This window comes from Neofelis nebulosa, chromosome 3 (genome assembly GCF_028018385.1).
Source record: "Neofelis nebulosa isolate mNeoNeb1 chromosome 3, mNeoNeb1.pri, whole genome shotgun sequence".
In the NCBI taxonomy this organism is placed as follows: Eukaryota; Metazoa; Chordata; class Mammalia; order Carnivora; family Felidae; genus Neofelis; species Neofelis nebulosa.
In genome coordinates, this window is record NC_080784.1 from 160,151,287 (window position 1) to 160,165,756 (window position 14,470).

At 34.9% G+C, this 14,470-nt stretch overlaps 1 long non-coding RNA gene across 1 annotated transcript in view; it reads right to left on the reverse strand.

Annotated features, from left to right (window-relative positions):
• Positions 1–2,939: 2,939 nt before the first annotated feature.
• Positions 2,940–14,470, reverse strand: part of LOC131507537 (uncharacterized) — a 143,872-nt gene continuing 132,341 nt past the window's right edge. Inside the window, exon 4 of the long non-coding RNA XR_009259552.1 lies at positions 2,940–3,072. This is a non-coding gene — a long non-coding RNA (uncharacterized LOC131507537). The remainder of the gene's footprint in view (positions 3,073–14,470) is intronic.

Consider the following 14,470-nt stretch of genomic DNA (forward strand, 5'->3'; position numbering starts at 1 on the left):
AATTTTATTAATGAGGAGAAAGTTGCAGCCTAGAAAAGATCACTGTTTAAGTATTAGTAGACTGGGAACAAAGGCGAGGGTACAATATAATAGCATAAAAATTTCTTTATTTTACTATCAACTAAATATTCAGTTAGAGTCAAAAATAGAAGCAAACCATAAATTACTGTAGTGAAGAATGTAGTTACCTTTATTTTTTTCCATTTTCTGGTCAAATTATGTATATAGAAGAATAACTTTCTAATTTGAACCCTTTAAGAATAACACTGCACACAGATAATTAGTCTTTTCATATCTGAGGGTTGAGGGTCAGAATGCCTAATAACCCATTAATAGAATATCAAACTAGACTTTTTTTTAAGTGTTGTGTTTTATTTATACTGTCCTATGACACCTAAAATCTAACTTTTGAGATTACAGGCTCTCAGACAGTCAAGGATTGACTAAATTAAATCTTATTATAGGTTATCGAGTTTGTAAATTCAGTCATCACCCGGACGAATGTTTGGAAAAGGCACAGAGAGAAAACACCTGAGAGAAGGGTGTAAGCACAAAGCATGCAAAAAAAAAAAAAAAATCATATAAACTGTCAGCATCTAGAAAAATTGTTCACTGTTTTTGACAAGTGGGTCAATGGTGAGTACTCACCTTTTGCCTTTTGGATTTAAAAAATACAGATAGTCAGCAAGCTGGCAGTTCTTAGTCACTATGTAATTCAATGAGGAACCAGGAGAAATACAGTTTCTTGTCTGTTACATTGTGCTTTACAATTTCAGAAAATCTTGAAACACTTGAGCTTGACCTTCATATTCTCATTGTTACAGGACCAAAAAAATTAAATAAATAAATAAATAAATAAATAAATAAATAAATAAATAAATGGAAACAAGCTTTTTTGACCCTTAAAATAACAATTTTATAGTAATTTAGCAGGGAGAAAATACTCTCAGAAATTCAACTTGCTTTATTCGAATATAGCTGTGTTCTTCTCCACATAAAAATGTGTACTACCTTGTAAATTATTGGAAATATTAACCAAATATTTAACATAGTAAGCAGAAAAACCCCTCAAACTGCCAGCTGCAGTAATAAAAACAAGCTAGAAAATCCATACTCTAACTTTGCTAAAATCTCTCTGTGTCTTTATTTCCAAAATAAAAATCTCAGAGGAGAGGAAGAGTGAGGAAATTGAGAGGAAATGTTCTCTAGATGTGCTGTATAATATGGTAGCCTTGAGCTACTGAGCAGTGGTAATTGTAATATTACTAGTCCAGAATGACTTGTACTCAGGTGAAAATACAAAGTGATTTTGAAGACTTAGTATAGAAGACAGAATGAATAAATCTCAATAATAATTTTATAGTAATTAAATGCTGAAATTATAGCTTGAACATATGAGTTAAAGAAAATGTATTTTTAAAATTCATTTCATTTTTTTAATCAGGTAACTACAAAATTTAAAACTATGTATGTGGCGTTCATTTGTGGCTTATGTTCTATTTCTATTGGACCATGCTGATCGATAGAATACTCATAGTTCTTCCATTTACAAGTTCCGTTAACAGGTTTACCTGACAACCATCTTCCCAGTCACTAAACACTGGGAAAGAATGTGCAGGAAGTATGTGATAAGTTTCTACATTGTATTTTTGCTCTTCTACCAAGTTTTTGGGGGGTTTTTGGTGTTTCTTTGTTGGCTTTTTATGGGTTTCTTTTAGTTTTCTTTTTTTTTTTTTAATCTTCCCTTTTTACTATCTGTGCTTCCCACTGTGAATTCCCAAGGTGGAACACTTCTGTCCTCTTTGTATTACTAAGAGGTGAGATTACATTTGCACACAACAGATGTAAAATAAACATATGTTGAATGAATGTCCCCAACTTCCATTTGCTATTTTATTTGGAATGTTATTTATTTATTTATTTCCTTATTTGTGTATTTCTGCCTCCCCCCACTAGAAAGTAAGCTCCCTAAAGTCGAGAACTTGATTTACTCTGATTATTGCTATTATATATATCTGGAGTCTAGAACAGTGCCTGACACAAATTGGTGCTCAAAAGTGTCTTTTGAAGAAATGAAAGTAGACCAGTTGAAAAGAACTGTGTGAAGAGTTGGTTCCAACAGGCAAGGCAAATACCCTCCTTTTCCCCTCTTTCCATAATGAGATTTTATTTCCCAAATCATCCTAGTTAAGAAGGTAGCCCTCTAACTTGTCCTTCTTGATGGCAAGAACATTTTTTTTTTCTTTTTCCAATCATCTGCTCTCTAATAGAACATTCTATCTCATGATTGTCTGGTTTAAGGGTCAGACTATAAATGCCACTTAAGGCAAAACACTTTTACAGGAGATTGCCACATTGTTGTTTTCATGTGAATAGAGTGGTCCCACTGTGTCCTACTTCTGCTCTGTGTCAGGCCAGCCTTCAATTCCTTGAACAAGGAGAATGCATTTTAAGGGATATGCATAATTATCAAATACAGTATTCTTGAATGAATTCCTAAGGTTCTTCACAAAATATCATAAGTACACTTAGTGTGATTAGGAGGAAAGGCAAGGGTTCTAAACATAGTATTTGTCATCATTAAGTACAACCAGGCTAAAATAAGTAATACATATTAATTTTCTAAATATAAGTTAATATATTTTATTATGCATGCTTGATATTAAAGTCTCACATGTGTGAATAAAAAAGATTGTATTAATTTTTATCATATAGATTTTCTGAAAACAAGACAAATTTTATTTTGTTTTTAAAAGAGAGGAGGGCAAACAAAAATGGAAAAGCCAATTCTATGGAACTAAGACAATTTCTTTATTTAAAAAAAAAATTTTAACGTTTATTTATTTTTGAGCATGAATGGGGGAAGGTCAGAGAGAGAGGGAGACACAGAATCTGAAATAGGCTCCAGGCTCTGAGCCGTCAGCCCAGAGCCCAACACGGGGCTCAAACTCACGGACCGTGAGATCGTGACCTGAGCTGAAGTCGGTAGCTTAACCAACTGAGCCACCCAGGCGCCCCGACAATTTCTTTATTTTAGAAAACAAAACTTCTTCTCTAAAAACTTCATGTTACCTATCAAAGAAAGACAGAAATTTTCACCAATCACTTTTAAAAAATGACAGTCTCAGGCAGGAGAATCAACCATAATACACAAGATCAAGAATATTTCTAGGCAGAGTGTCAGACGCTAAGGATCAAATCTTTATTCAATTCTGAATTGTCACTATGACAACTAATGTGACTTACTCAAAATGCAGTGCTTTATAATTCAATAGTAATATTGCTAAAATATGTTTCAAAGAAATGAAAATAATCCTATTATGTATGTAGCTGTTTAATTTATATATATTACTCATATAAAGAGAGCTCAACCCTCTACATTAAAATTGACTTCTCTTTTGGGATGAGCACTGGGTGTTGTATGGAAACCAATTTGACAGTAAATTTCATATATTAAAAAAGAAATAAATAAATAAATAAATAAAATAAAATAAAATAAAATAAAAATTGACTTCTCAACTTCCCTCATTTCCCAAAGCGTATTCCCTAAAATCCAAACACTGTAAAATGTTCAAGGCCCCAAATTGGATAAGCTCCCACATTCTAGTCCATACTAACAGAGAGGTTTAAGAATGATTAGATGGCAAAAGCTATAGCTAATACTTTCCTACTAAAATCACAAGGACAGTGAGTTTTCCAATGGCAGTTGAAATGATTTTACCAATAATTACACTGTCCAGATAGCAGATTCATGAAAGAAGATGATGAATTATTTAAGGAAAGGAACTTCTGTGCAAATGAGTTCTTACAATTAGTAGCAACACCCTTCTGCATACACCTTTCTTAACTGCTGCAACTGAGTTGATAACAATGCACAGTGGTAAAAAATGGCGCAATATATCTGCCCTACTCCTAGCTCTGGCACTAATTAACTTGCCAAATGAGCAAGTTATCTTACCAGTGTGCATTTCTGTTTTCTTATCTGAAAAACTATTGGGACAGAATAAACATTCCCTAAAGTTAATTTTTAGATGTAAATGTCTGTGGCCAAACAAAAATAAAACAAACAGAACAAAAACTAGGAAATGACTTTTTCACTGCAAATGTTTCCAAAGTTAACTCAAAAGCTTTCATGAGTATCTTACAGGATATATACTCAACAATAAGTTAGAGAATGTCACTGTTTATTCGATTGGCCATTTTCTGTACTGAGTATCTTTTATCTTGCTATTATAGAAATAATCACACTCATTTAGTAATAAATTTTGGTACTTTTTTGTCAGATTAAAAAATTAAAATAAAATCCTAGATTAACAATGAAGCAGTTATATGAGCAACTCTATGCAAACGAATTTGATAATCTAGATGAAATCGACCAATCCCTTCAAAGACACAAGCTGCTGAAAATAGGTAAACTGAGCAGGCCTGTATCCACTGAAGAAACTGAATCAATAATTAATAACTTCCCAAAACAGAAACACCAGGCCCAGGTAGGGTCGCTGGTGAATTCTACCAACCATTTAAGAAAGAAATTATACCAATTTTGTATAATGTCTTTCAGAGAATAAAGCAAGGGGTACAATTCTTAACTCATTTTGTAAGACAAGCATTACTTCACTAAAAACTAAAACACGGGGCACCTGGGTGGCTCAGTCAGTTAAACATCTGACTTCGGCTCAAGTTATGATCTCATGGTTCGTGAGTTCGAGCCCTGTGTCGGGCTCTGTGCTGACAGCTCAGAGCTTGGAGCCTGCTTCAGATTATGTGTCTCCCTCTCTTCCTATCCCTCCCCAGCTTGTTCTCTGTCTCTCAAAAATGAATAAACGTTAAAAAAAGAAAATTTAAAAACTCCTAAAATATAACAACAGAAAAAACCTACATGAGAGCTTGTATATGGTGATGACTTTTTAGATACAACAAAAAGGGCACAATGCATGAAACGATAAGCTGGATTTCATTAAAACTAAAAACTTTTGCTCTCCAAAAGATAATATCAATAGAATGAGAAGACAAGCCACAGCCTGGGAGAAATATTTGCAAAAGACACATCAGATAAAGGACTGTTATCTGAAATGTACAAAGAACTCTTAAAATTCAACAATAAGAAACAAACAATCCAATCAGAAAATGGGCCTAAGACCTTAACAGATGATTCACAAAATAAAATATAGAGATGGCAAATAAGCATATGAAAAAATACTCCACATCATTACTAATCAAGGAAATAAAACTAAAACAACAACAAAATATCATTACACATGGATTCGAATGACCAACATATGAAACACTGACAACATTAAATCCTGGTCAGGACATGGAGCCACTATAACTCTCATTTATTGCTAGTGGGAATGCAAAGTGGCACAACTACTTGGGAAGACCATTTGGTGGTTTCTTGTGAACTCAGACATACTCTTAGCATATGACCCAGCAAGTGAGCTCCTTGGTGTTGACCCAAGCTCCTTGGTGTTGACCCAAGGTGTTGAAAATTTATGTCCACCCCAACACCTGCACGTGAATGTTTACAGAAGCTTTATTCATAATTGCTACATGTTAGAAACGACCAAGATATCCTTCAGTAGGTGAATGGATAAATAAACTGTGGTACATCAAGACTACAGAATACTATTCAGTGCTAGAAATAAATGAGTTATCAAGTCAGGGATTAACTTTGCATGCATGTTACTAAGCAAAAGAAACAAATCTAAAAGCTGTATGCTTTGTAATTCCAACTATATGACATTATATAAAAGGTAAAACTATGATGACAGAAAAGAACAATGATTGCCAGGGGTTAAGAGTAGAGGTAGGGATGAATAGGCAGAGCACAGAGGTATTTAGGGCATTTAAGCTATTCTGTATGATACTATAATGGCAGGTACATGTTATTATACATTCATCCAAACACATGTAATACACAACACTAAAAGCAAACTTTAATGCCAGCTATAGACTTGGAATGATTACAATGTGTCCATGTAAGTAACTCAATTGTAGCAACTATACCACTCTACTGGGGGGGAGGGGAGGTTGATATGGAAGGAAGCTGTGGGTGTGCTGTGTGAACAGAAAGTACACAAGATATGATTTCACTCTTATGTGGATCCTGAGAAACTTAACAGAAACCCATGGGGGAGGGAAGGAAAAAAAAGAGGTTAGAGTGGGAGACAGCCAAAGCATAAGAGACTCTTAAAAACTGAGAACAAACTGAGGGTTGATGGGGGGTGGGAGGGAGGGGAGGGTAGGTGATGGGCATTGAAGAGGGCATCTTTTGGGATGAGCACTGGGTGTTGTATGGAAGCCAATTTGCCAATAAATTTCATATATTAAAAAAAAAATAAAAGAAAGTACATGGGAAATCTCTGCACCTTCCCTAAATTTTGCTATGAACAGGAAACTTCACTAAAAAAAAAAATCTTTCTTAAAAAGAGGTGTAGCAGAGATGCCTGGGTGGCTCAGTTGGTTAAGCATCCCAACTTTGGCTCAGGTCATGATCTCACAGTCTGTGGGTTCCAGCCCAGCGTCTTGCTCTGTGCTGACAGGTCAGAGCCTGGAGCCTGCTTCTGATTCTGTGTCTCCCGCTTTCTGCCCCTCTCCCACGCACACTCTTTCTCTCTCTCAAAAATAAACATTAAAACAATTTTTTAAAGAAGTGTAGCAGTTATTTATTTTGAATGTGTAAAGATTTCTTTCATTAATTGACTTCAAAGACACAGTACTGAGAAATCTTGTTGATTAAAATATTCAGCTGTGAGAAACATTGCTGCTTGAAATAAAACCAAGGACAATGGAACATTCTGCCTTTGCTTAAAAGATCTGAACAATTTGGGTAACTTTGACACACTGAAGTAGCCTCATTTCTAGCCTCAGTTCTTCCGGTCAGAGCAATTTAGAGGGCTCACTTTTTTTTTTCATGACATTCCTCGTTTATGTTAACTTTGCTGTGAAAGAAACAGAACCCCAAGTCTTCCCCTTGGTGCTGCTGGTAATCAGGCTACATAGCATTTCTAACAGGAATGAAAAGAGTGATTCCAAGTAGACATGAACAAAGCCACATAATTTGAACAGTTAATACTTCTTTACCAATGATTTCCTCTGCCCTGCTCTGTTTTTCCTGCCTCCTGAGTAAGACTACTGTGATAAACAGAGCTGTTTCATGCTTTTCCAAGTTGCTCCTTAGAAACAGTCATTAGGTAAGAACAAGCCTTATTGAAAGCCCCTTCCCATTCCCTTTTATTTATTTGATCCATTGATCCTCAAGGAGAATGTTTTTCCTTGCTGCAGAAATGTAATAAACCTAACTTTGTCTTACTGCAGGTGTTTTCTTGGTGGTATTTATCAGAAAGGCTCTCACAACATGAAAATGTGTATCTTAAAAGAGGGTGGGAGACATTTGTTGATTGTCTTTTCAATTCCAATTCTCTTTCTTTCATCAACACTTTTTGATCTTCCCTTTCTTAGCTACATGGCTTGAGTGGGATTGATTGCCTGAAACAAACCTCCTTTACCAATGAAAATTGATTCAAGTCGATGGAAACAGGGATTCTTCAAGATCTGAAGAAATAGCAAAAGATACATTCTATTTTATCCTGGATTGCAAAGTGTAAAAATGTATGGTCTGAATATGTTCTAGTGATATTGCTATCCTGATAGGAAAATATGGAACTCTGGTGTGTAAACTAAAACCATTAAAAGCACAGTGAGGGGGTGCCTGGGTGGATCAGTCAGTTAAGTGTCCGACTTCGGCTCAGGTCATGATCTCACAGTTCACAAGTTCAAACCCCGCATTGGGCCCTGTGCTGACAGCTCAGAGCCTGGAACCTGCTTTGGATTCTGTGTCCCCCTCTCTCTCTGCCCCTCCCCTGCTCACACTCTCTCTCTCAAAAGTAAACAAACATTAATTTTTTTAAATAAACACACAGTGAGAGACAGAGATATGAATTCCTAGAGGAAACTATATGAATAACTGGATCCAGTATCACTTACTTGTGAACTTTTAATATAAGTAAGCCAATAAAATCCTTTCTTAAACTAGTTTTAAGAGCACCTGGGTGGCTGAGTCAGTTAAGTGTCTGACTTCGGTTCAGGTCATGATCTCACAATTCGTGAGTTCAAGCCCTGCATTGGGCTCTGTGCTGACAGCTCAGAGCCTGGAGCTTGCTTCGGATTCTGTGTCTCCCTCTCTCTGCCCCACCTCTGCTTGTGCTCTGTCTCTCTCTGTCTTTCAAAAATGAATAAACATTAAAAAAAAAACTAGTTTTAGGTATATCTTTTTCATTAACTGCACTTGAAAACTTCCTAATTAGTGTAATTATAAATGTAGTCTGACCTAAGGACAGAGAATGTGGTGAGAATTCAGAAGAGATATCAACTTTGGTGACTCCAGGTGCACTATCATCAAATAAGACCAATTAAAGACTAGCCTGTTCCCACTAACCTTGGCCCATCCACATGGCAAGAAAAAGACATAGTAAGTAATCTGGGAGCTGTGTGTTTGACAGTTTTCATTAATAACAGCAGAGTCAGCTCCTGTTCTCTTCATGAGGACAGTCTCTGATTGAGAATAAAATGAAAAATGTTAGCCCTGCAGGTTAAAAGACTTGAGATTGTTTACTTATGTTGTGAAAGAGAAGTCCTAACACGGGAGACTCTAAATGGTGAGAGCAATTAATACCTCTTCTCTACCACCAAAGGGGAAAAAAATATTTGGAAATTTTGTTAATGCTATTCTTTAAGGATGAGAAAAGTGAGCTTCTGAGACTTAAAGGGTCATTCCTAGCCTGTATCTCATGAAACAAGAACTAATAGTAAAAATGATAGCTAAATTTTATCATTCAGCCATTCTGTTTCAGGCCCCAAGTACACAGCTTTTCCCATTCCATGAAGTATAATTATCATAGTTTTGATTATATAAATGAGAAACTGAATTACTAGAAGCAACTTACCCAAAAGCACTGAAGTCATAAAAGCCAAACCTGGAAAGTTAACCCATGTCTCTCACCTTCCAGGGAACATATACCTAATTACTAGCTAAGTTTCATCACCAAAATCCAAATATTTTGATTCTCAATCCAGAGATTATAAACATCTCTAAAGATGGGATCAAAGTATCAGTTTGTTTCTCAAGGAAGTTATGGGAAAACAATCAGTAGAAACATGAAATCTTTCTTACATGATCAATTCTATAACATATTGTTTTACAAGTTACATAGTATCTTTTTCTACTCCTATGTGTGTAAGCAGGATTATTCTAGTGGCTAGGGAGAAGTAAGCAATATGAAGAGGTAAAAGATGAGGCTGAAAAAGTTGATAATTCATAAAATTGCATGATGGCAACTCAGGTTGTAATGGTTTTGTAGGACATGTTGATATATTTATATATTTTTTAAGTTTATTTATTTTGAGAGAGAGAGAGAGAGAAAACACATGAACTCATGTGTGCAAATGGGGGAAGGGCAGAGAGAGGGAGAAAGAGAGCATCTCAAGCAGGCTCTGCACTGTCAATGCAGAGCCCTGTGTGAGGCTCAAACTCACAAACCATGAGATCATGACCTGAGATGAAATCAAGAGTAAGATGCCTTAACTGACTGAGGCACCCAGTCACCCCAATATATTTTGATTTTTGTCAGAGTTTTGTGGAAAGTGACTACAGCATCTGTTTAGTGTGCTAATAAATTCTAAATTTAATAATTAATTTTTAAAAATGAGTTGGAATTATAATTAATGCAGTAGAAAATCAGATCTTGAGTATAAAAATGTTTAATGTTATAATATTTTCTTAAAGGACAATTGCCATTTTATAATGCATTTTACCTTTACTTCTTTAAGCACTATTATATTGTCATGTTACTTTTCAGTTATATTAGAAATACAAAATTGTATAAACTTTTCTACTTAAAAAAATTCAGACCCAAAAATAAAATTATTTTTAGGAAATCACAGAAAGTTTCATTGCCCAAAGAGACATTTGAGAAAGTTATATGCAGTTCAAAGCAAGAATCTATAAATATAATCACATCCTCTCTTGGATAGAGTGTTTACAACTGTAGATATAATGTAGTTTTAACTTTTTGCATTCAATAGACATTACCCATTAATCCCAATGAAATATATTTCTTCCTCTGGGTTTTGGTAGTTCCAAGTAAAATCTTCTTTAAGAAAATAGAATTTAATATGCTATTTCGTGGCCTTATTATACTGCTTCAGCAGGTTGGCTAGAAGTCAACTTGATAGCGTAAGTATCAGAGGAACTAATGTCTACCACCAGAAAAGAATTTCTTCTGCCCTTATCCAGATTGTATCGTGATGCTGTCTCCAACTAGTGTATCTATTCTCTGGCTCCCAGTATATTCTATGGAACCATAGCCATATCTGGGTTTCTGCACTCAACATTTTTAAGAATTGATTATCGGTTAGGAAAAAATTTAAACTACATATCTGTATATTAAATATGCATATTTGTTAGAAGAAATTGAAGTGACTTCTACTTGTGGCAAAGATGAAATAACTGATATGCTAAATCTCCCCATAACTTAACAACTATAAAATCTGGTTAATAAAAACAGTCTTGTGAAGGCATCATGTTTTAAACACAGTGGGCAGTATTTGAGACAAACATTCTGAAGGAAAAGAAATAGAGTCACATTAATGCTAACTTTCCACTCATTCCCAGGCTTGACATTTGATTATTTGCTGTTCAGGGGCAAAGAGCAGAAACATAGCAGTGAACTAGAACTTGCGGCAATCTCATCAGGCTGGGGAGACAAAAAAATGGCATTGAAGTTTAACAAACAAGTGTTAACTCTATGGGTCAAGATTCAGAGAAAAGGAAACCAGAGAATGATTGCAATACTTTGAAAGCAGTTTATTTTTATTTGTTTACTCCCAAAATGCTCAAGTCTGGGCTAATATTTGTGAAAATCAAAGTGATAGCTTCTAAAAGCTATCCAAAAGTGTTCGCAACTTTACCATACTGGGGAGATGAAAATTAAAGTTTAGGGGCTTTCAAGTATGAGGGGGCCAAGTAAACAACCCAACTGTTCAGCTCAGCCTTAGAAGTGCTATACTCTAGGAAAAAAGGCAAACAAAATTTACCAGCACTATCTGGGCAGGTGATATGCCCATATTCTATCTACTAGAAGAGAAATAAATATTTTCTGGAGGAAGATACCCTCGTGCAAAGTCTGTATTCTTTTTCATACACAATGCACAGCATGTAAAGTAAAACTTATATGTCATATAAGCAGACAAAATAAAACTATCACAAATCAAGAGAAATGGACAAGTAGAAAATAACAGATAATTACTTTTAAAACCCAAGGATCAGTATGTTTATTAAATGAAAATTTAAGAATTAAGAATTTCACACACAAAATAAACAGGAATAAATAAAGTAGCCAAAGGTAAATCCTAAAACTAAAAAAGGCAATAGTTGAAACTAAAATTCAATAGATGGGTTTAACATCTGGTTAGACAGCAGAGGAAAACATTTAAAACTTAGAATACATATTAGTAGGCTTAATAGAGATTGAAGCACAAAGCAAAAAAAAAAAAAGAAGGTGAAAACTGAGAAAAGGGAAATGCTGGAAAGATATAATAAGTGTGTTTGGAGTTGTATGAAAAGATAAGGGTAATAATGGAACAAAAATAAAACTTAAGATGGTATTGCCCAAGAATTATCCAAAATTGATGAAACGCATTGTGGTACTCTGCCTCCAAGATGACCCCAGTGATCCCCAACTCCTGATATCTATGCCCCTGTGCTGAGTGTTGGCTGGATTTAGTGGCTCCGCTCCAACTAATAGAATGGAGCAGAATTAATGTTTCTGACTCTAAGACTAGGTCATTAAGAGGCAGTGTGGCATCTTGTTTTTTTTTTCCCTTGGGTCACTCATTCTAGGTCATGAAGCCAGCTGCACGAAGATGCCTACAAAGCAAGAAACTGAAGCTTCCGCCAACTTCCATGGTTGTGAACATAGATGTGGATCCTTCAGCTCTTTCAGCTAACTGCTACCCTATTAAGAGTTTACCTGTAACCTCATGAGACAGCCTGAGCCACTCCTAGGTTTCTAATTTTCAGAAATTCTGTAAGATAAAAAATGCTTGTTTTAAGTAGCAAAATTTTTGAATAATTTGCTATTAAGCAATGTATAATTTATCCAGTTGCATGGTCTAAAACATGAAGCTATTAGTATAACTACAAAATCCTCTGTTAAGACCTTAGAAAGAACAAAAGAGGTGTCTGAAAGTAAAGTTCAGTCAGACTAAAGACTCTTACAGTAGTTCATTTCATCAATTTTGGATAATTCTTGGGCAGGATCATCTCAAGTTTTACTTTTGCTTCAGTATTACCCTTATCTTTTCATGCAACTCCAAATATACTTATTATATATTTCCATCATTTTCCTCTAATTCACAGATCCTCTCAATTAAAAACATAATAAAAATAGGACATCTATGCATTATAAGGCTTTGTTCCTTAAGATAAATGTAAGTTAGAAAAAGGCTTATTCAAAAAAAGAAATCTACTGGCACTTTTTTCTCAAATGGTGTGGACACAAATAAGATTCCTGGGAGATCTACAAAGTTGGAAAAGATTCCCATATTCAGCAAGATGCCAGCTTGAACTGAAAGAAGCAGAAGCAGTACAAAATGAAATCGTCCTTTAGACATCCAAAATTCTACTTGCAGGAAGTAGACTGAGGAAACTATTCCATTGCAAACACATACCAACTTTCATGAAAAAGGAAATATGGCTCAGAAGATGGATCAAGAGATAGACAACAGATTCCAGAGACACGACTAGTCATTGCCAGGTATAAGTAGAAGTGAATTTTAGCTTCCAACATAAGTCCTACTTTCTAATTTGCCATCTATTTAAATAACGTGACTTAACTAACCCCAATATTATTTTCTCCTGATCTTCAAAAGACATTTTATATCTTTTAAGAATGTAAGTCCTTATGAAGTTTTATAGCCAATAGGAAATTTAAAGATCTGCTAATCTAACATTTGTCTAAAAGTTAATAGCTTCTGTACTCACAGAATCAGGATTAGGACTCAATTCAAAGTTGTCAGTATAAATGTCAGGAAAAATTAAAGAGATGTCCTTCTGACTTCACTACAGGCACACTTTTTTAACCTAATGTGCAATTTCATTAACCCCCATTAAATATTCTTCTAAATAATATAAGGGGATTATAGGTTTGTTATGAGGATTACATAAAACAAAACATTTAAAATACTTAGAGGAGTTCTATTGTATCAGCCAAATCATTATTTAAGATTAAATTACACAAAAACATATGGGTACATACCAGTAATTGCCAACATTTTGAAACACCAAAATTGAAATGAATGGACATTCAATAAAGAATATGAGGCAAATACATTATATGCTTCAACTTTGCAAAGAGATAAATTGTCAATTACATATTGACAGAAATGTCCGTGTGACTTTTCAATAACATAAATAGTAAGACAGACTTGTTCTTCTCTTGTTTATCTTTTAATGTCTTTCCATTTAAAATTAAAACTCAGCCCCTTATTTTAGCTGATTAAAGATGACTTCAACTTGCTGGCATTCACCTATGCGTCCTCCTCTTGAATCTTGGCAGTCTCTGTGGCCACTCTGACAAACAGCATACAGTGGAAGAGATAACGTGCCTGCTTCTAAGCCCTGGCCATGAGACTTGTGTTTTCTTCTTCTCTCAGACCAATTGCTCTGAGAATTCTGAGCAGCCGGGTAAAAAGCCCAACTTCCCTAAAGTTGGACACGATGAGAGAAGACCACATGAAGAAACCAAAAGAGGCCTTGAGACTACATAAAAAAGAGATTTCCCAGCTGTTCCAGTCCCCAATTGTTTGAGCTATTGCCACTGACACCTTGTATACTGTGGAGAAGAGGCAAGCCTTTCTGTGTGTCCTTGCCCAAATTCTAGACCCACAAAATATAAAGAATAATAACAAAATGAGTGTTAATTTAAACCACTAGATTGGTTTAATTTGGATAATTTGTGTTATAATAAAGAACCAGAGACTGATCATGATAAAATTTTGAATCAGTTATTAGTGAAAATAAAGCACCTATTTAAGGTGTTTTCTTAATAATACCATCCCACTCCCAAGTGGAAGAAAGTATATCGAAATTGCAAATAGGATCTAAAATTTGTGATTAGGCCATAATTTCAGTAGTATTATTTGGAAAGCAAAGGTAAATTAGCAAAACTTACTACAAGTAGGAAGACTGAAAGATCCTTAGGAATCTAGTCATCCTACTACCTGAGCGAGGTGGTTACAAGAGATAAGACAAACACTTTAAAATGTCTGGCCCAGCTCTATATCCATGAGATATAATAATAGCTATTTATCTTAATTACCTTTGATGAAAATCCATTCAGCCAATACATATATTTATGGAACATCTATAGTATAACAGACATCAATAAAAATATTGGAGAAAAAATGATAA